The 22,827-nt window shown below is 41.2% G+C and overlaps 1 pseudogene across 1 annotated transcript; it reads left to right on the top strand.

Annotated features, from left to right (window-relative positions):
* Positions 1–6,629: 6,629 nt before the first annotated feature.
* Positions 6,630–14,219, top strand: LOC308511985 (adenylate kinase 2, mitochondrial-like; annotated as a pseudogene). The gene is made up of 2 exons: positions 6,630–6,655; positions 13,587–14,219. The product of its transcript is annotated as an adenylate kinase 2, mitochondrial-like (transcript).
* The last annotated feature ends 8,608 nt before the right edge of the window (positions 14,220–22,827 follow it).

Here is a 22,827-nt window from a genome sequence, read left to right as displayed (position 1 = left end):
GCCAGGTGGCTCAGTTGGTTGGAGCATCGTCTTGTACACCAAAAGGCTACAGCTTTGATTCCCAGTCAGGGCACATGCCTAGGTTGCAGGGTTGATCCCCAGTTGGGGTGAGTATGAGAGGTGGCCAACTGATGTCTCTCTCTCTCTCTATATATATATATCTCTATCTCTATCTTTATCTATCTCTCTCTATCTCTATCTCCCTGTCTCTCCATTCCTCTCTCTCTAAAAATCAATAAAAACATACCCTTGTGTAAGGATTTTAAAAAAGATAAATTACATAATACTTTAGAAGTACTATGGAGGAAAATAAAGGAGGCAGGAGCACAGGTAGTGTTGTGTGTTGTGGAAGGTCCTGGAGTAGGACAATGGTGCCATAACACAGAGCAAGGAAAGAGGCTTCAATGAAAAGAAAATGTGATAAACCATCATAAATACAGCAGGTTACCTGCTCATCTTCCTGCCATTATATTCTCTGCCAGTTATTTTTTCCATGTTTTTAAAAACAAAATCTCGCCAAACCCATTTGGCTCAGTGGATGGAGCGTCGGCCTGCGGACTGAAAGGTCCCAGGTTCGATTCCGGTCAAGGGCATGTACCTTGGTTGCAGGCACATCCCCAATGGGAGGTGTGCAGGAGGCAGCTGATCGATGTTTCTCTCTCATCGATGTTTCCTTTTTTTTCTTCTCATTTTATTTCTTTTTATTTATTTATTTTTTATTGCTTCATCGATGTTTCTAACTCTCTATCCCTCTCCCTTCCTCTCTGTAAAAAATCAATAAAAAATATTTTTTTTAAAAAAAAAATCTCCACATCTTGATTACTTCAAGTAACAAAAACCAATGTTCATCTCATCATGTGACAAATACAGGTTGAGAACCCACTCTATGTATCAGGCCCTGTAAAGCGCTAACCCACACCCTAACCGGACCACATAAAGAGCACAGTGGTTCCTATCCCCTGAGAATCCATAATCCAATTGAATAAATTGGAGAAAAGAAAAAAATAAGCACTGGTGCAGAGTCTAGTGATCATCTTTTAGTTTATTACAGCAGTGGGAGCTCACAGTTCCCAGTGAGTCATCTTTCAGTCGAATGCTGTGTGGGCAGGGAGGTCACCTCACAATCTAGCGGGGTGCTGACAGCAATCTAATGTAACAGAAAGGAAAGATCCGCTGCAAAATGCACCGTGAACAAGTTGAATATGGTGATTAAGATCCAAATGAGGCTACCGAACAAAAAGAAGTAAAAGAAAACAAGGCTTTGGGGTAGGTGGCTGGTCAGACGTGGATCCATTTACAGAAGTGAGAATGCCCAGTGGCAAAGCTGGCATTCAAAACGGAAGGTGCTATGTCGTCACCTAAACTGATTTCATGGCCAAGTACCTTCAGGGGGAAACAGCCCAAATGATGAGAACATTTGCTTCCAAGAAAGAGAATGGGACAAATTTCTGTCCACGGACAAAGGGAGACCTATTTTTCAGTTATCTTCTCCTGGAACTTTTGAATTCTGTACTATTGCATGTATTATCTTATTAAAAAATAATTTTTTCCAAGTAGCGAGTTTCAGGACTGTATTGGAGAAATGACATATAGGACAGGACATAAAGATCCGTAAGCCAGCTATGTGAAAATGACACCAGAAACCACAGATCAGAGAGTAAAAGGCAGCTATCCGCACAAGGACTGGCCACTCCCCATTTAAGCAAGCTGAGTGAAAGCAGGGACAACTGGGCAGTCAGAAAAACCTCCTACGTGACAGGAAGAACCCCATTCAAAAACACCACTAAAAGTATCATGGAATGCACCTGGAATAGGGGGGCAGATGTGAGAACCCCCATAGATTTCAAGGTAAGAGAATGAAGGTTGTCTTCAGAGTAAGGCAGCAAAACTGCCATTATGTTAGATGTAATTGTCAAATTGTGGGAGTAAACTAGGGGCTTAGCTGTTTGTGTGCCCTGAAGAGCCTGGGAATCCCCAAACTGCAAGCGACCCACCTGGAATGCACCTGAAATTCATTTGGGGGAAATCCAGGCCACTCAATGGTATCCAGTTTGGGGAAAAAATACTGTGAAAGAGGAAGAAATGCAAACCTCCAAAACTCAGATGGTGACATCATCCATACAGCCACTGGTTTAAAGGACATAGTACCTTCCCTGGCCAACAGTGGGGAACGTATAAGGCTATCCCTACCAAGGAGATGGACCCATCAACCTTTTCTAGTCTAGGTATGAGCATATCAAAACCAATTGCCTCTGTTCTTATTCTGTCCTAAGTAACCTTCTGATGACAACCCGGGATTCCCTGCTGCTTGTCTACACAGAGCAGATGCTCCACTCTGCTTCAACTTCCATCTGCTGTGCTTAACGCCAACTCTCTTCTCCTACCTTAATAAAGTGGCACTGTGGTTGAGGTTTGGGCTCTCTGAGCCTGATTAACATGAGCCTAGTCCTGATCACTCAGGCTGCTGACATTGTGCTAAATGAAATAAGCCAGTCAGAGAAAGATAAATATCACAGGATCTCACTCATTTGTGGATTATAATGAACAACATAAACTGATGAACAAAAACAGATCTAGAGACAGAGAAGCATCGATCAGACCCTCAAACCTTAGAGGGAAGGTAGGGGAGGGTGAGGGTAAGAGGGAGAGATCAACCAAAGGACTTGTATGCATGCATATAAGCATAAGCGATGGATGTGGACAACAGGGGGTGAGGGCAGGACTGGGGGGATGAGGGGACAATGGGGGGATAAGGACACATTTGTAATACCTTAATTAATTAAAAAGAATACATTAAAAAAGCACTTCAGCTTATGATCCGGCAATGTCATTGTCTACACTCTGGGCCCAGGTACATGCTAACGATGTGGCTCTTGTGGCCTGCAAGCCTTTTCCTGGCAACATGTGTGCCACAGGCCTTAACATCAAACTGCAAAAGCGTCTGTTTTCCCAGTTCCGTTTCACAGCTCACCCCTGAAATGACAACTATGGCTGTATCCTCCAGCTCTGTTTCAAGGTTGACAGAGAGTACCAATATTTTCTGCTAATCTAGTCACTTCAAACAGGGGTATAAATCACTGTTAAAAGTGATCAAAAAACACCTTGGCATAAAGCAATCACAAAAATCTCAAACATATGGACTCTTTATCATTCATTACTGAATTAACTTTCCTACTTGGCCTTGGCCGACTGAGCACTACACACAGAAGAGAGAAAATCTCTTATGGCTTAGGGCATAAAAGGCAAGCTGTATGCCTCCCCTCCCAGTCCCATTCCCTCCCTTCTGCCTCTAAGACATCGGTTCTCAACCTGTGGGTCGCGACCCCTTTGGCGGTCGAATGACCCTTTCACAGGGGTCGCCTAAGACCATCCTATATCAGATATTTACATGACAATTCATAACAGTAGCAACATTACAGGTTTAAAGTAGCGAAGAAAATAATTTTATGGTTGGGTCACAACATGAGGAACTGTATTTAAAGGGCCAGAAGGTTGAGAACCACTGCTAAGACAACCATCACTCATTGTAATCTACATCCAGTCCAAGGTTTAGTAAGTATACATAGCCAAAAATAAATAATATTCTTTTGCTTCTTGTAACTTATATAAATAGTATCATGTAGAATTAGGAAACAGGGTTAGTTGCTGGAACAAAGACCAAAATAATAGTGGCTTAAACAAGACAGGAGTTTATATTTCTCTCATGTGAGAGTCCTGAGACAACATGGTGGTCCCCCTGTCTTACTGGTCTACCAACCTCAGGGTGTTGGCCTCACCATCAGCCTCATATTTCAGAGAGAGAAAATTGAGGGCAGGACAAGGAAAGGCTCTTCTCTTCCCTTTATGAGGACAGCCTCTCTTACACCCACTGGCCAGCACCTGGTCACATGGTCACATCTAGCTGCAAGAGAGGCTAGAAAATAAAGTTTTCTTTCTAGGAAACCATTTCTCCTTCTAAAATTCAATTACTATGGAAGAAATAGAAAGCAGATACTGGGGGACAAGTAGCATTCTCTGCTATATTTACTGGATGTATTTTGCTGCATCTCCCTTTTTTCAATATTATGTTTTTGAGAGTTACCCATGTTCAAAACATAGAAGTTCATGCATGTTCATTGCTGTTAAATTATACCTTGTACATCTTATGAGAGCTAATGTGACATATCTGCTTTAGAATTAAATGTGATGTATGTAAATATAGTGTATAGCCCAATAGATGTGGCTCAGTGATTGAGCATCAACCCATGAACCAAGAGATTACTGGTTCAATTCCCAGTCAGGGCACATGCCCAGGTTTTGGGCTCAAAACCCAGTAGGGGGCATGCAGGAGGCATCCGATCAATGATTCTCTCTCTTCAGTGTTTCTTTTCCCTTTTTTAAAAATATTTTTTTATTGATTTCAGAGAGGAAGGGAGAGGGAGAGAAAGAAACATCAATGATGAGAGAGAATCACTGGTCAGTTGCCTCCTGTGCCACTCCCACCCCCCCCCCCCCCATCAACCCGCAACCCAGGCATGTGCCCTTGACCGGAATCAAACCCGGGACCCTTCAGTCCGCAGGCTGACACTCTATCCACTGAGCCAAATAAGCTAGGGGTCTCTTCAGTGTTTCTATCTCTCTCTTCCTCTCTCTCTAAAATGAATAAAAACCTACTAAATAAAAAAAATAAGTATAGTGTATATTTATAAAGTGTTTGGAAATGTGATGTCAATTAAATGCTAAACTATATGGATCAGTCTCAGATACAGTCTGGTTGTTTTATAAAGCCTTTACAGTACCCTACTGCAAGCCAATTAAAATAGAAAACTGATAATACTAAACTATATACAAGAGGAACTAAATGGTCCCTGACTCTCTGTTATTGTAGTCAAGCATGACAAGGATGGTGTCCTGGGTTTCGTGGCAATTGAAACAAAAAGAACAACAGTGTTCCATTTGATTTGCATCATTTTGATAAAGGAAAATAAATCAGTTAAGAGAAATTAAATGTTTGTTTAATCCTAATTCTAAAACGAATCTGACACGTGACCCCTTATCAAAGCTCAATTAACAAGAAAGGATAACATCTCTAACTACCACTGATACAGAAAATGCACAAGGCTTCTCCAGGAAAATGTTTTCTTGGTTGATCCTTAACAAGTAGAGAATTTACTAGTAACATTAAAAATTTATCTGCAGCCCGGCCAGGGTGACTCAGTGGTTGAGTGTCGACCGATGAACCAGGAGATCACAGTATGATTCCCAGTCAGGGCACATGTCCAGGTTGTGGGCTTGATCCCCAGTGTGGGGTGTGCAGGAGGCAGATGATCAATGATTCTCTCTCAGCATTGATGTTTCTATCTCTCTCTCCTTCTTCCTTTCTCTCTGAAATCAATTTTTAAAAATTAAAAAAAAATGTATCTGCAGAGGATCATGTTAGTGTTCCAGGCTCATGTCAACGTGGATTCCTATCCAGAAGGGAACATCTATGAGCACCTGGCCACTCAGGAAAGGCCAATTCTGTCCTGGTCACTTCCCTTTGGTGTGGTACTTGGAAGCCATATTATTAGTGACTGTAGCATAATAAGGGGATTTTTATCTCTCCTATAATTAACTCAAGGTTTCAAGCCATTTTGAAGAAGTGAAAAGATACTGGTTATTTCTGTGGGATTTTTTTTTTCATGACTGTGAAACATCCAAATATAGTATCTTCCTTTTAACTTTTACTCATATTCAGTAGTTATTTTTTCTAAACCACAGTTAAAATACATTACCCCGATGTTGTTTGCTTCTAAGTATTTGGCCCAAACAGAAAAAGCATATTTCAGTATATTAAGAGATAATAGCTTCAAATCAATCAGTGCAGGATAAGAAATACTTATTGAATACCCACTTTATACTATGGGTTTTACTTACAACATTATCTCTTCATTTTCAACATAACTTTATGAGCTAGGGATTATTAAAACTACTTTACTGTTAAGAAAATCAGATCTTCTAATGCAGTGATGGCGAACCTATGACATGTGTGTCAGAGGTGACACGCGAACTCCTTTTTTTGGTTGATTTTTCTTTGTTAAATGGCATTTAAATATATAAAATAAATATCAAAAATATGTCTTTGTTTTACTATGGTGGCAAAGATCAAAAAATTTCTATATGTGACAAAGCACCAGAGTTAAGTTAGGGTTTTTCAAAATGCTGACACGCCGAGCTCAAAAGGTTCGCCATCACTGTTCTAATAACTTGCTTATTTCCAGTTAAGCAGTCAAAAATCCTTGAAATTTTCTTACTATTTATTTTTATGAGAATCTTATTTTTAACTTTAAAATTCACACTTTTACAAAAATAGACTCTAGAAATAATTTATACTGTGGTTAATCCCCAATCACCCCTGAAATAAATTGATTCCACATAGATGAACAGATTAAAAAGCTGTGGTACATTTACTAGTACACAATGGAATACTATGCAGCTGTAAAAAAGAAGGATCTCTTACCTTTTAAGACAGCAAGGATGGACCTGGCGAGTATTAAGCTAAGCGAAATAAAACAGTCAGAGAAAGTCAAGTATCACATGATCTCACTTATATGTGGAATCTAATGAACAAAAAAAACTGATGAACAAAAATGATCCAAAGACATTGAGGCATGGAACAGACTGATGAGTCTCAGAGGTGAGGGAATGGGAAAAGATTAACCAGAGACTTTATATGCATATATGCATAGCCCATGGACAGACAATAGTGTGGGGAAGGTCTGAGGAGGGGAAAGGAGTGGGTTAGAGGGGGTAAATGCGGGGGGTGGGGGGAAGGGACATCTGTAATACTTTCAACAACAAAGATAAATTTTTTAAAACCCTAAAAAATATTAAAATATGAATTTTTTTCCTTAAAAAAATAGCTGGTTTCAAGGAGAAAAGTAGAGATTAACATATATAAGTCAATGGAAGAAAAAACACTGAACAAAAAAGATTGCTAAGATAGATTTTAAAATACTAATTTCTATGGTCTGAATGTTTGTGTTCCCCCCAAAATTCATATGTTGGAAGCCTAACCCCAAAGTGGATGGTAAGAGATGGAGCCTTTGGAAAGTACTTACATCACAAAGATGGAACCCTCATAAATTGGATTAGTACTTTATAAAAGAGGTTCCAGACAGATCCCTAGTCCCTTCTGCCATGTGAAAATACAACAAAAACAAAACAAAAGAACAAGTTGAATAGGTTTTTCTCTGTAATGGCTGAAGTGCAGCTAGTGCCTGAAAATGGTCACGATCTACACTAATAAAAGGGCAATATGCTAATTAGACTGGAAGTCTTCTGGACATCCTTCCTGACAAAGCCCCAGTGGTGGGGGCCGAGGCAGAGGTGGTTAGGAGCGATCAGGCCAGCAGGGGAGAGCAGTTAGGGGGCGATCAGGCTGGCAGGGGAGGGCAGTTTGGGGCCAATCAGGCCAACAGGGGAGGGCAGTTAGGAGGTGATCATGTCGGCAGGGGGGAGCAGTTAGGGGGACATTAGGCAGGCAGGCAAGCAGTTAGGAGCCAGCGGACCCAGATTGCGAGAGGGATGTCAGACTGCTGGGATTGGGCCTAAACTGGCAGTCGGACATCCCCCAAGGGGTCCTGGATTGGAGAGGGTGCAGGCCGGGCTGACAGATACCCCCCGGGATGCAAGAATTTCATGCACCGGGCATCTAGTATTTTAATAACTGTGTTATTATTTATTGCTCCTCAAATTCAAATATGAGTCCAGTGATATAAGATTAAGTTCTGGATCTAATAAAATTTTTGTGAAGGTGCCATCATCCTTCATTAATTAAGAATGACAAATGTGATATATAGTGTATTTTTCAGCCTTGAGAAGTCTTTGCGCACACATTACCTAATTTTTCCCCTAATGCATGCATTAGTCTTCTTGTATAAATCAAGATGCTGGAATCTAGAGATAGTAAATGATGTGCTCAAGTACCAAAAGGTACTGAAAGAGAGAAGCAGTGACTCAGACCCGAGACTTCTGACTCCTGAACCAGTGCTCACATATATAGAACTGGATGCACAATACATCTTAAAGTGGCTAACTGACAAAGTGAATGTTTGCAGAACCTTTGAGGGCTCTGCCATCCTGTAACATATGGTAAAGATATGCTTTTTTTCAGAGTCCCTAAGCTTATAGCAAATGAAAATCAAACAAAAAAGGACTCCCTGTTGCCTGCATTACTCAGCCACTAGATGCCGAGAGCCCTGAGATGACTAAGGCAGATCCCACTCTGTAAGATAAGAAGCTCTAGCACAGAGCAGAAGTGCTGCAGTAGAAGCAAGTGCTAAGGGAGCACAGAGGAGGGGAAGTAATTACCTTACCCAAATATGCTTTCAAACTCCCCACTGACTCATCTAAAAGAACATTTGAAATAACAACTGTGAGGAATCTAAGCCTCTCTATCAAGAAAGCACTCACTGTTCTGGTTCAAAATATCCAGCAGCAGCAGCAGCAAATTGGAGGTCTGATTTATACCCAAACAGGAAGCAATGAATCTGATCATCAACAGGCAAATAATTCTCAACTGTCTTCAAGACCCTATTTGGAGTTATTTTGATAATAATTTCGTTTTTCTTCATTTCTTTTTCCTTTTTTTCTGTCTGAATCCAGTTCCTTGCTGTTTTGTGAAAGGGAACGCACCCTGTCCTAAAGTCATTTGGCTTCTAGATAAAGCCAGAAATCTGACCAAAAGGATAGGGCTGCCTAGGACAAATCAAAACAAAAACACTAGACCTGGTCCTCCATCCTGCACATCTGGTCACATGAGTTATGCCAACATGCCCTCACCAGAATAATCTAATTGCATTTTGCCAATGAAATGATTGGAAGGGGCATCACATTCTTGAACATTGCAGATAGAAGCTATGTCATAAAAAGCAAAGTTGCAATTGCAGTCTACTAGTACATTCCTAGAAAATACTCGAATGGTGCTTCAAGTCCTATAAATGGACATATATGTTATAGACATTCATTACACCAGGGGTCAAGTGAATAGAAATCTCACTTAGTACCACAAAAATTGCCCTAATACTTCTTTTGGTAATTACTATTATGTTTGGGTAATAAAGTGTTACCTTAAAGTCATTAAGAAAAAATACTGTTCAAGGAAATCTAAGCGGTCCTTATCTTATATATATAAGCCTAAGTGACCATTACGACTGAACAGCCAGAACGAACAAATGACCAGTCAACCAGTCTACCAGTCGCTATGGCATACACTGACCACCAGGGGGCAGACGCTCAATGGAGGAGCTGCCCTGTGGTGGTCAGTGCGCTCCCACAGCAGGAGCGCCGCTCAGCCAGAAGCTGGGCTGGTGAGCACCGCTGCGGCGACAGGTGCAGTGGGGCCAGGATGAGCATCAGCAGAGCTGCGCCTGGCCCTGGCTGGGGCTCCTCCCCAACCAACTCCCGCTTCGGCACTGCTACATCCCTGGGGGTGGGGGTGTGTGTGTGTCGGACTTCTGGGTTTCAAGCCTGGCCTGCAGGGATCAGGCCAAAACCAGGCAGTCCAACATCCCCCGAGGGGTCCCAGATTGCGAGAGGGCACAGGCCAGGCTGAGGGACCCCCTCCATGCACGAATCTGTCCACCAGCCTATAGTATCCTAATAAATATTTATTAGGATCATCCAAAACCTTCAATGTCCTTAGAAACATACTTTGAATATTTAATCCAACTGATGAGTTAAAGTAAACATAAATCCAATTAGAACATCAATGAACACAATAAAAAAACAGACAGAAGCCCAGCCGGTGTGGCTCAGTGGTTGAATGCTGACCTATGAACCAGGAGGTCATGGTTCAATTCCAGGTCAGGACACATGCCCAGGTTGCAGGCTCGATCTCCAATAAGGGGGCGGGGGGGGGGGGGCGGACAGTGCAGGAGGCAGCCAATCAATGATTCTCTCTCATCGTTGATGCTTCTATCTCTCTGTCTCTCTTCCTTCCTCTCTGAAATCAATAAAATTATTTTTTAAAGAAACAAAAAAGACAGAAGAAAAGCCATAATCAGCCCAAAAAAGTTACCTGAAGAAAACCATACAAAATAAGCTTAAAATTTTGCACTTTTGGCTGACAAGAGCAAAATGGAAAACATGACAATAAACATGAGTTTTCTATTCTAGCCTAAGGCTTCATATATCAAAAATGTATTTTCTTGCTCCTGTGCTCTATGAAGAATCTGTCACAGGGTTCTTGTGGAAAATGGGAGGAGGGGAACCACACATATCAACAATAACTTTAACATTTTTCTCCAAAATGCCAAGGCATTCCACATAAAAGTAGGCCTCCGAGAAAACTAAAGACATAATGTTAGTTTGGTTCTATAAGGGCAATCCTGGGGGTGAAATATTGGAGGGCAAAATAATATGATCCAATCTGTCATTTCCTGATGTTTTTGACTGAAATTATTTTTTGAAGAATTAATAATATATTCTTTAAGAACATTTCTTTCTCAAATACCAACATTTTCAGCCAAGCTTCTGACAGGAGCTGGATGAATAACCAACACAACTAAGGTCATTACTGAGAACCTTAATAGCTGGTCATTTAAAAGCTCTATAAGCTACAGTTCCAGATATGTTGGTTATAAAGATATTTGTTATTAAATAAATCAAAGCCCTAGCTGGTTTGGCTCATTGGATAGAATGTCGGCCTGCAGACTCAAGGGTCCCAGGTTCGATTCCGGTCAAGGGCACATGCCTGGGTTGCAGCTTGATCCCTGGGGGGAGGGGGGGAAGCAGGGGCAGCTGATCAGTGATTCTCATCATTGATGTTTCTTTCCCTCTCTCCCTCTCCCTTCTTCTCTGAAATCAATAAAGATATATATATTTTTAAAAATCAAAGATCCTGATATGTATATTCTTGCCTGCTGAAAAGAAGTTCTAAAATCACAAACAAGAGTTTCCTCAGAAAGCACTTGAGCAATTACTTGATTCAAGCACCAAAATGTGGTACCACTGAGCAGGCACCTCATCACACCCACATCCTGTCTTTTCCCAGTCCTGACAACTGTGATTATCTTTGTGAACCTATTTGAAGATGTAATTTGATTTAACTTGAGTTTTTCATACAAAATTCCAGAAAATGATTTTATCCTTAATAGAGTTTAATATAAAAGTCTGATTAAATTCAACAGCTCTAATAGATAAGGCTCTTTCTACTTCTAAAGTTAAGTCATTTATGAGATCTGCCAAGAGACTTTATTAATAATTCTCCAGAATGGTGGAGAACAGAATGGTCTCCACTTCACCATTCTAATCATCCAGGAGAAGAGTAGAATTTTCAAAGAGGCAAATAGTTCTCCTCGGTCATGTTGCCCTGGATAGAAATCAAAATGGCAAGAGAACAAGAGACCAGGGAAATGGCACACTCCTCAGCCTCTGGTTTCTCTGGCTTCCAAAGCTAGGAGCAAATGATTCTCTTTTTAAAAATTCATCCTTCCAAGAAATAAATACGTTTGCTTTGAAATTCCATTTCCTGTAGAGTCATCTTCAGATGCTGCACAGTTTTAAATTAGTGTAATTATCACAACACAGCCTGGCTTCTGAAGTAATGGCCCAGGACTAAACAAAGACCCTCCCTCCATACTTCCCCACCAAAGGCTATGGAGACTCTCAGGCAACCAATCATTGAGCAATCACGAACCAAGCAATCAAGGATAATACCTTTATGGACCTTATGTTCTAGTGCAGGTAGGGAAGAGTAGCCAAATAAGTAAACAACAACAAAAAAGAGATGATTATGTATTGTGGTAAATGTATTCGTGAAGGTCATTGGTAACATTCACCAGCAAGAGGCACTTTTTGTTACATTTTGCTTCCCACATCCCCAATCAACATATAACTTTATAGTTTGAACTATTAATCGTACAAACACTAGAATAAACATGGGTTTTTTATTCTAGACTAAGTGTTGATAAGCCAAAAACCAATTTTGATATCCTGTTCTTTAAGAAAAACTTGTCTCTGTTTTTTTGTGGGTGGTGAGTGGGACAGGGACTAGATACCAGAAAAAACAATAGCCTTAATTTTACGTTGCCCTAAAATGCAAAGGTGTCCCACACATAAGTAGTCTATGAATATGGGTTTCAAAACAAACATAAAGCCTTAACTTAGTTTCATTATGTTTTAGAATTGTCACTGCCTTAATGTCTAAACAACTATCTTAAGTCCTCCTAATAAGGGAGAAATGCCTATTTGTTTATGGCTTTTACAAATATAAATACAGTGACCTATGGCTTTTTTATTTTTTTAATATTTATTGTTGATATTCCCCTTTTCTCCCCCACTGAGCCCCTCCTCCTGGTTCCCGCCTCACCTCAGGCCTTCACCTCACTATTGTTGTATATTCATGGCTTTTTTTCAAAAATATGCTTTTATTGATTTTAGAGAAAGAGGGAGAGATAGAAACATTGATAAGAAAGAAACATCAATCAGCTGCCTACTGTATGCCTCCTACTGGGGATTGAGCCTGAAATCCAGGCATGTGCCCTGACTGGGAATCTAACCAGTGACCTCTTGGTTCATAGGCCAACGCTCACCCACTGAGCCACACCAGACAGGCTCTATGGCTTTTTTAAAAAACCACTTAGTTTCTGTGACAATGCTGGTTAATCTAGCTAACAGTTATTTGCGAAAAAATGGAGCACAACAGAGTTTTCCTTTGTTTAATCCTCACCTGAGGATATGTTTTTATTGATTTTAGAGAAAGAAGAAGGGGGAGAGAGAAAGAAAAAATCAATTTGAGAGAGAAAGAAACACCAATTGGTTGCCCCCATATGCACCCTGACCACCACCCAGGTTTGTGCCTTGACTGGAAATTGAACCCACAAACTTTTGGTGTTATGGGACGATGCTTCAACTGATTGAGCCACCCAGTCAGGTCTAGAGTTTCTCATATACAAGAACTATTTCCTTCCCAAACCATAGTTACTTGATTTATTCTATGATTATTTGTAAAAACTAAACTTCAATGAGGCAAGAAAATAGTTTTATCAACCCCATTTATGATGTTTAATTTAAGTATCCTAGATAATAAAAGGGTAATATGCAAATTGACCCTAACAGCAGAACGACTGGGAATGACTGGTTACTATGACACACACTGACCACCAGGGGGCAGCCACTCAATGCAGGAGCTGCCCCCTGGTGGTCAGTGCGCTCCCACAGGGGGAGTTCTGCTCAGCCACAAGCCAGGCTGATGGCTGCCAGCACACTGGTGGTGGCGGGAGCCTCTCCCGCCTCCTCAGCAGCGCTAAGGATGTCCAACTGCAGCTTAGGCCTGCTCCCCGCTGGCAAGTGGACAGCCCCTGAGGGCTCCTGGGCTGCCAGAGAGATGTCTGACTGCTGGGGATCGGGCCTAAGCCGGCAGGTGGACATCCCCCTAGGGGTCCCAGACTGTGAGAGGGCACAGGCTGGGCTGAGGGACCCCGCCCCAAGTGCACAAATTTTTGTGCACTGGGCCTCTAGTTACATATAAAAAACAAGTATTAAAGAAAGTAACCAAACAAGACATGAATAGTGGTAAGAGGTTTCAGCAGCCATGGCTCCCAATGTGGCTGACTCCACCCCAGAGGATTCCATGCCCTGCTACTGGGGCTGCCCAGGGCCAGCAAGGGTACTGAGGCACCCAAATTGGCCCAAAACTTGTGCCTGCAATCTGGCTATTGGGGACATGCTGAGGACCAGTCAGCTTCTGGCTCAAAGCTGGGGGAAAAGCTGAAGGTAACTATGGATACCGGGAAACTGGTGAGCAATGCAATGGTAGTGGAGCTCGGTGAGAAGAATTTGGACATCCCTCTGTGCAAAAATGGCTTTCTTCTACATGTCTTCTCTCGGACTGTGAGGCAGGCAGACATGCTGGATGACCTCATGGAGAAGAGGAAATAGAAGCTTGATTCTGTGACTGAATTTCACACCCCAGACTCTCTTCTGACCCAGAGAATCACGGGAAGGCTCATTTACCCCTTGAGTGGATGTTCCTACCATGAGGGGTTCAACCCCCACAAAGGAGCCCATGAAAGATGACATCACTGATCAGATGATAATGAGAAGGTCTTGAAAATCCGCCTGGAGGTTACCAGACTCCAGACTACCCTGCTGGTGGTGGTATACTGGAAATGGTAATTCACGCTGCCATTGCTGCATCCCAGAACCCTGATGTGTTTGTGAGCATCCTAGCAGCCTTCTCCAAAACCAAATCCTAGTAACAGGCCAGGTGAGACTGCACCACTGCTCCTCACCTGGAGGCATGATTCCTGTTCTTAGGTGCTGGGCAGAGGGGAGAGGTGGTCTGAGAGGGATGAAGAGTGAAGAGTGGTGAGGGGCTCAATAAAAATATTGGAAGAGCAGCAGTGTTGTAGTGAAGCGATTTCTTTTACATATAGGAATCTTTAAAAGTATGAGTAATTATTTTTAAAAAACTGATTGGAGGGTATAAGTAGAAATAGGGAGGTGCAGTACTATTTCTAAGAAATCAAGTTTTCATTTCCTCTGGATTGGTGACAATATTTTTGAAAGCCAGTGCCCTAAGTCCTCAGTTTTTATCTCAAAACGTCATGGTGCCAAGCCAAGGAATGTAGGAAATCAGACTTCTGTCCTGTCTGCCCTATAGTTTGGGACATGGAGGGTTTGACTACTGACCCTGGTTTCCCACACCATGAGATCAAAAAATCATCTCCACAAACCCATTTTACAGGAGTCATAGGGAGGGTGGGGCAGGCTGGTCTCACTCCCTTCCTGACTTACCACACTGATTTACCAGTCCACCTGCTCTCATGGGTAAGTGCTCAGCAACCACTCAAGGCGTGCCCCAATCCTGCCCTCTTGCCTTCTTTCATCTATGATGTGTGAAGAGACCCTTTAAATCAATGAGCAAGTGTCCTAAGCAACGTACCTTGTTTGGCCTGTAAATCAATAGAGAGAGAGAGAGAGAGAGAGAGAGAGAGAGAGAGAGAGAGAGAGATGAAGGCTGATCACAAAGTCTTTTCACAGGTACGTATACCAAAGAAACCATTAAAAATGACATTAAATAGGTGATTTGAGAGCTCCAAAACTTTATTTGACAGAATGATCCCTTCTTTGTGCCTGCAGGCCATCATAACAATGGGAATGTGATTTACTAGATGCCACTCAAGGGTTCTCCTGTGGGCTCAAAGCACAGGTGTGTGGGAAACCTCCAGAAGATTCTTCCTTGGTAAGCAGGTGTCCTTCTCTCATGTTAGGCCACCACATGGAAACAACTGTCACCGACAGCTTCAGTCACAGCATGCTTCACTCGGTACAAAGCATAGCAATGAAAACACCAACAACTTGATCAATGTTTCCAGCAGCCTCCGCTCAGCCAGCAGTGTGAGGAAGCTGGAGTGCTGTGATAACACATCAGGCTGCCAGCAATGTCAACCTAGAAACCCAGTCACCACTTGCTGGCAAAGATTAAAAGTCATGATGAAAAAGCTACATTAGCTCTACCCACTTAGCCAAAAAATAAAAAGGTGAATAAATACATAAATCACCACCACGCATAAGTGGTGGACTTGATGATGTCAGGGGTAATGTAACAACTCATGTATTGTAGCAGTTTGCTTTCTTTGCTATGACTAAAAGGCCTGGGTAGAATGCCCATGTTTTAACAATCAGATTCCTTCCAAGAAAAGGAAAAAAACTACACCAAAAGCAACGTCTGAACCTGTAAGGGATCCCCAAGTGCACACCTATTGCTCAGACCTTGCTTGGGTTTTCTCCCAAAGCAAACTCACCCACTCCCCTGCAAAGAGGCAAAGCTGCAAGCCACACAATGGATGCCAAGAACAGAAGAAAAGACACCTTCTGACCCCAAAATTTTGAGGAAGAAGCTATCTGAGTAGCAAAGGGGTCAAATAAATATTCAATGAGGCCCTACAATTGTAGCATAGGCCTTCCCTGGTAGTAGGGCAGGGGTCTAAGCCAGAGCATAGGTGCCATCCTCCCTTAGGCACCATGTAAGGAATCCGTGCTCTCCACAAACTGCCTAATCACATAACCTTGTGCGGCTGTAACCTGCATGAGCATTCTGACTCAGTCCTCAACAAAGGCATTTAAAAATCTATTCATTCCACTCATTTCCTATGAGGAAGAATGTGCGAGAGAGGCTCGAGGAACTGGACAGGGATTCTGGAACCACACTGCCTGGGTTCAAGTCTCAGCTTCACCATTGACTAAGCTAGATGACCTTGGGCAAGTTACTTTACTTCTTTGTGCCTCAATTTTCTTATCAAGAAACTATAAAAGGTATTGAGTTATGAGGAATTAAATTAGTTAATACTTATAAAGTGTCCAGAATAGTGCGTGGCATAGATCATGCTCTGTTTATTAATTTAAAAAGATAAAAATGTTTACACAAATAGGAAGAGCCTCTGACCCTATTCAGACCTCTCGCCAGAGCTGTAGTTAGAGTTCTATCCTCCCTTCTACCCAAGACCGTTTGCCTGCATTGCTAATAGGAGTCTCAGGACTTGTCATGGGTGCAGATGTTCACCAGTCTCACCTTCTCATTGCTATAACCCCCACTCGGGCCCCCTTCATCCTCAATACAACTGCTCCAAAGGCATCTCCCCAGCTGGCACTGCTAACTTTTCGTTCCAAGGCATCAGTGCAGCAGCACAGCTGCAGTGATGGGTTCAAGCCAGCGACCAGATCTCCAAGATCCAAACAGGTTTTCAGTTCATACATTTACCTAGCTTTAGAGAATAATACAGGATGGGAAATACATCAGGGGCAGAAGCTCCATCTCCATGGGAGACACAGCAGCCACCAAGTACATAGCTTCTTCTGCCCCCTCACCCACACAGGTGATGTATGACTGCTATGGTGACAGCCAAGATGTGTGTAGGTCTTGCTGATAACAGAGAAGCCACGGTCCCTTTTGTCATCAATCTTTTATACCACCCTCACGCAGGCCAACGGTCCACATGCCAATTCACAGCTCCCAAGCTAGGTGCAGCTCCATACAACCACCGAAGCAGACACTACATTCTCCAATGATCTTTACTGCTTTCAAGGACACAGAGTAGGGGAGACAAAGGTCATTCTCAGGCAGGCCTAAATCAACCCGAGCCTTTGCCAACCCATGTTTTTAAATAGAATGGAGCTTCAAAGCTCCAATAGGGCAATTGAAGCCCACACTCTGTTCCCTGAATGTTTCCTGTATTGTGTCTACAATTGATCCCAAATGCCCTAACCTCAGCCACACAGCCTGGCCTGGCTTTTGGTGCACACTGTACACAGCTGTGCTCCACCCAGTGTCAACTCACTGGGGGCAGAAACCTTTTCTTTACTTCCTCTTCCCACCACCTGACATCCCAGCATAGTCTCTTAAACACTAAGAGTTCAGTAAAACATTAACTAATAAATCTGGGTCACAGTTAATCTGCTAAAGTGAATAAAAGTTATGTAATTTTCAAAGTCTCAATGTCTGGATGACAGTGAGGATATACTTGAATTGTTAAAGACCACAAGCCTCATCCAAACCAGAAGTGGGGGGGAAAGCCCCAGAGGGATCATAAAGCTGATCTACTACCAACCCCCTCCACAGAGTGTTCCCATAGAGGTCCTTGTGAGTAGGGTCTGTGTCCCTGTACAATAAATAGTCACAAATGCTTAGGTATTCAACATATGACTAATCTTGTGAAAATCGTAATTGGGCTTACTAGGGTCTCTTTATGGAAAGACTGAAATAGAAATTAATAGACAATAAGTAAGTACAAAGAACCAATCTATATAAATTACGAATGTCCCAAAGTTTGACTTAGACAAACAACAGATTCGGTCTTCAGAAGTCACTGAATGTCTCCTGCAGTGTCATTTTGGGTATTACTTAACTGTTAGTGAGCAATGACCATGTGACGGCATAGCTTGTCATCACATGTGACCAGCATAACAACATGAGTAACATAAAGCACATCATTTGTATTAAGTCTATTCACAACTTGGAGTGCAGATCGCCTTATGTGTTCTACATGCAGAAATTCTGTCAGTTTCTTGAGCAATATACAGTGGAACCTTGGTTCTCAAACCTAATTCATTCTGGAAGGCTGCTCAAGAAGTGCTTTGTTCTAAAACCAAGTCATTTTTCCCATCAGACATGATGTAAATTGAATTAACTCATTCCAGATCTTCAAATGATTCCGTTTTAACCTTTCTTATATACAGTACTAGAGGCCCAATGCACAAAATTCATGCAAGGGACTCGGCCCCCCGCCGCTGCCGTGGCTGCCTCTGCCTCAGCTCCCGCTGCTGCAGCTTCATCCAGAAGGTCATCCAGTCTAATTAGCATACTATGCTTTTATTATTATAGATATGTCTAATGTACTATTTAATCTATAAACAAACACTTATTTTCTTACATTTATCAAACGACCCCCTACTAGCCTTAAAAGAATCACTTTCAGCACTTGTTCTAGGGGTGTCTTTCAGCATGCAACATCTTTGCTTTTTCACATGTCATTGCCTCCAAAATGCTGTCACCGGCTACCTGCTTTTCCTTTATTCAAATCAACAACAGGTTTTCTACCTCTTCGACTGCTTGTGATCATTGCTTCTGATCATTGCTTCTTTCACACCATTAGCAGCATTAGCACTCTTGATGGCCTCTTATGTTTTAAAATTGTGCTAATCCATTTCACCAGCAACAAAAGCAAAAAAACACAAAACACAAAAATATTCACAGCACAATTTCCTGAGATGTTAACAAGAAGTTTAGTGGTAAACTGACTCAACTGGTAAATTATCTCTTTTGTGGCCTGAGAGACTTCTTTCTCATGCTGATGTATCAGCATGAACGGGTTGTCAGGTCAAGAACTGAAGTTTGTTCAACAACCTGGACGTTATTTTCCGTGAACCACTTGGTTGAGAACCAAATTGTGTGAGATGGGAGATGTTCGAGAACCAAGGTTTGACTGTATTCATCTTTATTATTGTAAGAATAAAATGCTGATTATTGACTGTAAGATCTGTTAATTTTATATACAAAACAGTTAACTTAGGAAAAATGTATGAAGATGGACACAAAAAGTACAAACCATGGAGGAAAAAACTGATAAATTAGACTTTATCAAAATATAAAAGTTCTACCCTTCAAAAGACACTATTAAGGAAATGAAAAGACAAGCCACAGATAGGGAGAAAATATTTGAAACCACTTATCTGATAAAGAATTTGTACTGAGAAAACATAAAAAATACAGCTCAATAAGAAGACATGGGCCAAAAATATGAATAGAGGGCCAAAGAAGGTATACGGATGACAAATAAACATAAAAGATGTTCCCACCCTAACCACTTTACTCAGTGGTTATAGCGTCAGCCTATGGACTGAAGGGTCACAGGTTCAATTCTGGTCAAGGGCATGTACCTCGGTTGCAGGTTCGATCCTGGCCCTGGTCGGGGCAGGTGCGGGAGGCAACCAATCAATGTGTCTCTCACATTGATGTTTCTCAATCTGTCTCTCCCCCTCCCTTCCATTCTCTGTCTAAAAATCAATGGGAAAAATATCCTCCAGTGAGGATTAACAAAACAGAAAAAGGAAGGAAAAGATGCTCCACATCATTAGTCATTAGGAAAATGCAAATTAAAACAAGATGCTATTTAACACTGAAATGTCTAAAATTAAAAATTCCTAAATAACAAATGTTGGTAAAGATGTGGAACAATTGGAAATCTCACAAACTACTGCTGAGAATGCAGACGGTTCAGTCCTTTTGAAAAAGGTTGCCAGGTTTTTATAAAGTTAAACATACACTTACCATGCAACCCAGAAATCTCACTCGATATTTATCCAACAGAAATGAAAACACATGCCCACACAAAGACATGTAGGCAAATGTTCACAGCAGCTTTATTTATAATACCCCAAACTGAAAACAACTCAAATGTTCAAAGAATGGTGAATGTGTAAGTAGTAAACTGTGATACATTCATACAATAGAATACTGCTCAGTAATAAAAAGGAACTATTGTTACACACAACATGGATGCATCTCAAAATATACTGAGAGAAACTAGGCACCAAAGGCTACCTAATATATGAATTAATTAACATGAAATTCTAGAAAAGGCAAAAGTGTAGGGACAGAAAAGAGACTAGTACTTGCCAGGTAGGATGAGGGCATGGTCTGCAAAGGTGCATGAGGAATTTGGGGGGGGGGGGGGGGGAGGGGACAGAAATGTTGTATATCTTGATTTTGGTGGTGGTCACACAAGTGAATACATATGTATACTTAAAAGAAATGTATTTTATTGTGTGCAAATTTGTAGGGAGCGGCTATGGGGTTAAGCCTCAGACTGACCTGTTGGCAAAGCCACAAACAAGTCCCAGCTTAGAGGGCACAGCCCTCTTAGCATAATTAGGCTTGACCTTATGACACTCCCAGATCCTTCCTAGGTAGCTAATGGGCTGAGGGAGGTGCAGCAAGTGCTGCCAAAACAAGTGAAATCCACAAGAACACTGCAACTATGGTGACCACTACCTTGTTTACCTCTGGCTATAAAATAAAGGCTCAGCTTGCCTCTGGATCTCTCGTGGCCTCAGCCAGGCCCAGGAAGATCCACACCAGCTTATTCTCTTTGTCTTTTCTACATCCTTCGGTGCCCTCACTCAGGCTTTCGAACCCTTGGCTGAGCTGGCCCCACACACAAATTATACCTCAATAAACCTGGCTTTTAAAAACGAATATACTAAGAAATAAAAAGGTAGACAGTGAATATTTATCGAGTGAATTAATGAATGAAGAGTGCCATCACTAATTTATTAAAAAGCAATATCTGGTTAAGTCAATAAATATCTAAAATTTTAAGTAACAATACAAAATAGAATAATGGTGGATATTAGATTATAACATAATTCTAATCTTTGTAGAATTGTTTAGTTCCTTAGCATTCATAGCATCACAAAACAATCTCTTAGTGTAGCATTTAACTTCTAATTATTTCTTTGGTATCACACACATATGACCTAATGAACTCCCATGCAATCAAGCAGCTAGCAGTGCTGAAAAATTATACTTTGCAATGTCAAACTTTAAAAATATGACTTCTAACATTTTTTGCCCTAACCGGTTTGGCTCAGTGGATAGAGCATCAGACTGCAGATTGAAGGGTCCCAGGTTCGATTCCGGTCAAGGGCATGTACCTTGGTTGCGGGCACATCCCCAGTGGGGAGTGTGCAGGAGGCAGCTGATCGATGTTTCTTTCTCATCGATGTTCCTAACTCTCTATCCCTCTCTCCCTTCCTCTCTGTAAAAAATCAATAAAATATATTTTTAAAAAAATATGACTTCTAACATTTTTAATAAAATTGCAATAATTATCTATTCTTGAAAAAAATTTCAGACTTATTTAACTCGGACATTCATTCTAAGTTAGTGATATTTTGGGTTAGTCTTGGCCAAATATTGATTTTTAACACTTGCCATTCAACAATTAGTCAAAATAGTTATTCGGTGTATCCCTAACACACATGACCAATCTGTTAACTTTCAAGTTCTGGTTCATGATTAGCCAGTCTCCACTAAACTAATACACTCTGGGTTCAGCCTTCTCTGCCTTCAAACATTTATGATAAATCCATAGTTACCAAGATTCACACTAGAAACCCTAATCCATTTTCATTCTTTGACTTTTTCACATTAATTTTCAAGATACTTCATTACAAGGCAAAAATATAATAAAAAGCATTTGACAATTTCTGGGAACTAACCTCAGCTATTAAAATGAGCATAAAGAAAATGAAGAATAATGTGGCTAAGCCCATTTAAAAGAAAAGAAATCTAGAACAATACAGTTTAAATATACAGTATAATGGACCAAAAGATGTCATTTATAATGGTAACAAGAATATAAAATATTAAGAATAAGGTTAAGAAGAAATGTGCTAAACTTAAGAGGAAAACTCATCTGAAGAACACAAAGTCTTGAAAAATGGCAAGGTCCTTGTAATAGGAAGAATCAATGTAGTAAAAATGATTCTTCCCACATTGATTCATAAATTTGATGCTATTCCAATAAGAATACAAATAGGCATTTGGACAGGAACTAGACAACTTGATTTTTGAGACATATACAAAACTAAACAGACAAGAAGAACCATGAAAACTCAGGGCGGGGGCGGGGAATGGTCAATGAGTGGGATTAGCTCTACCAGAATTTAAAATACTCTGAGTGGTTCTCAACCTTGGCTGCACATTAGAATCACCTGGGAATCTTTTTAAAATCCTGATTTCTGGGCCTCATCCTCCGGAAATTCTGTTTCTTTGTGACTCATGTTGTGGCCTCACCCCATAACAAAGAAACAGAATTTCCAGAGGACAAGGCCCAGAAATCAGGATTTTAAAAAGATTCCCAGGTGATTCTAATGTGCAGCCAAGGTTGAGAACCACTGCTCTGTTTCAAGCATTGGTACTAATTAATAATGGTATATAATATTAATATTGGTGGCATTAATTTATGAATAGAGACATACCAATAAAAAGTCCAGAAATACATACAGCATTTAGTATATGGGAGAAGTGGTGTTGGGACAACTAGGTAGACATTTGGGAAACACCTTTCTATAGATGAAGTCTATACATCTTAAAAAGAAAAAATTGAAAACTCAAACTACTTGATAGCAACAACAAAAATCTAATAAGGGAAACACATAATCAAAGTTTAAAAAACACACAAACTGATCCCTGGCCAGTGTGGCTCAGTGGTAGAGCACCAGCCTGTGCGCAGAAAGGTAGTGGGTCTGATTCCCATTCAAGAGATGCATCTGGATTGCAGGTTCCTTCCTCCCTGGGTC

This window comes from Myotis nattereri, assembly GCF_964212035.1.
Source record: "Myotis nattereri genome assembly, chromosome: X".
Classification (NCBI taxonomy): domain Eukaryota; kingdom Metazoa; phylum Chordata; class Mammalia; order Chiroptera; family Vespertilionidae; genus Myotis; species Myotis nattereri.
Note: the sequence above shows the minus strand (reverse complement) of the source record. Positions and strands in the feature narration are given on the sequence as shown.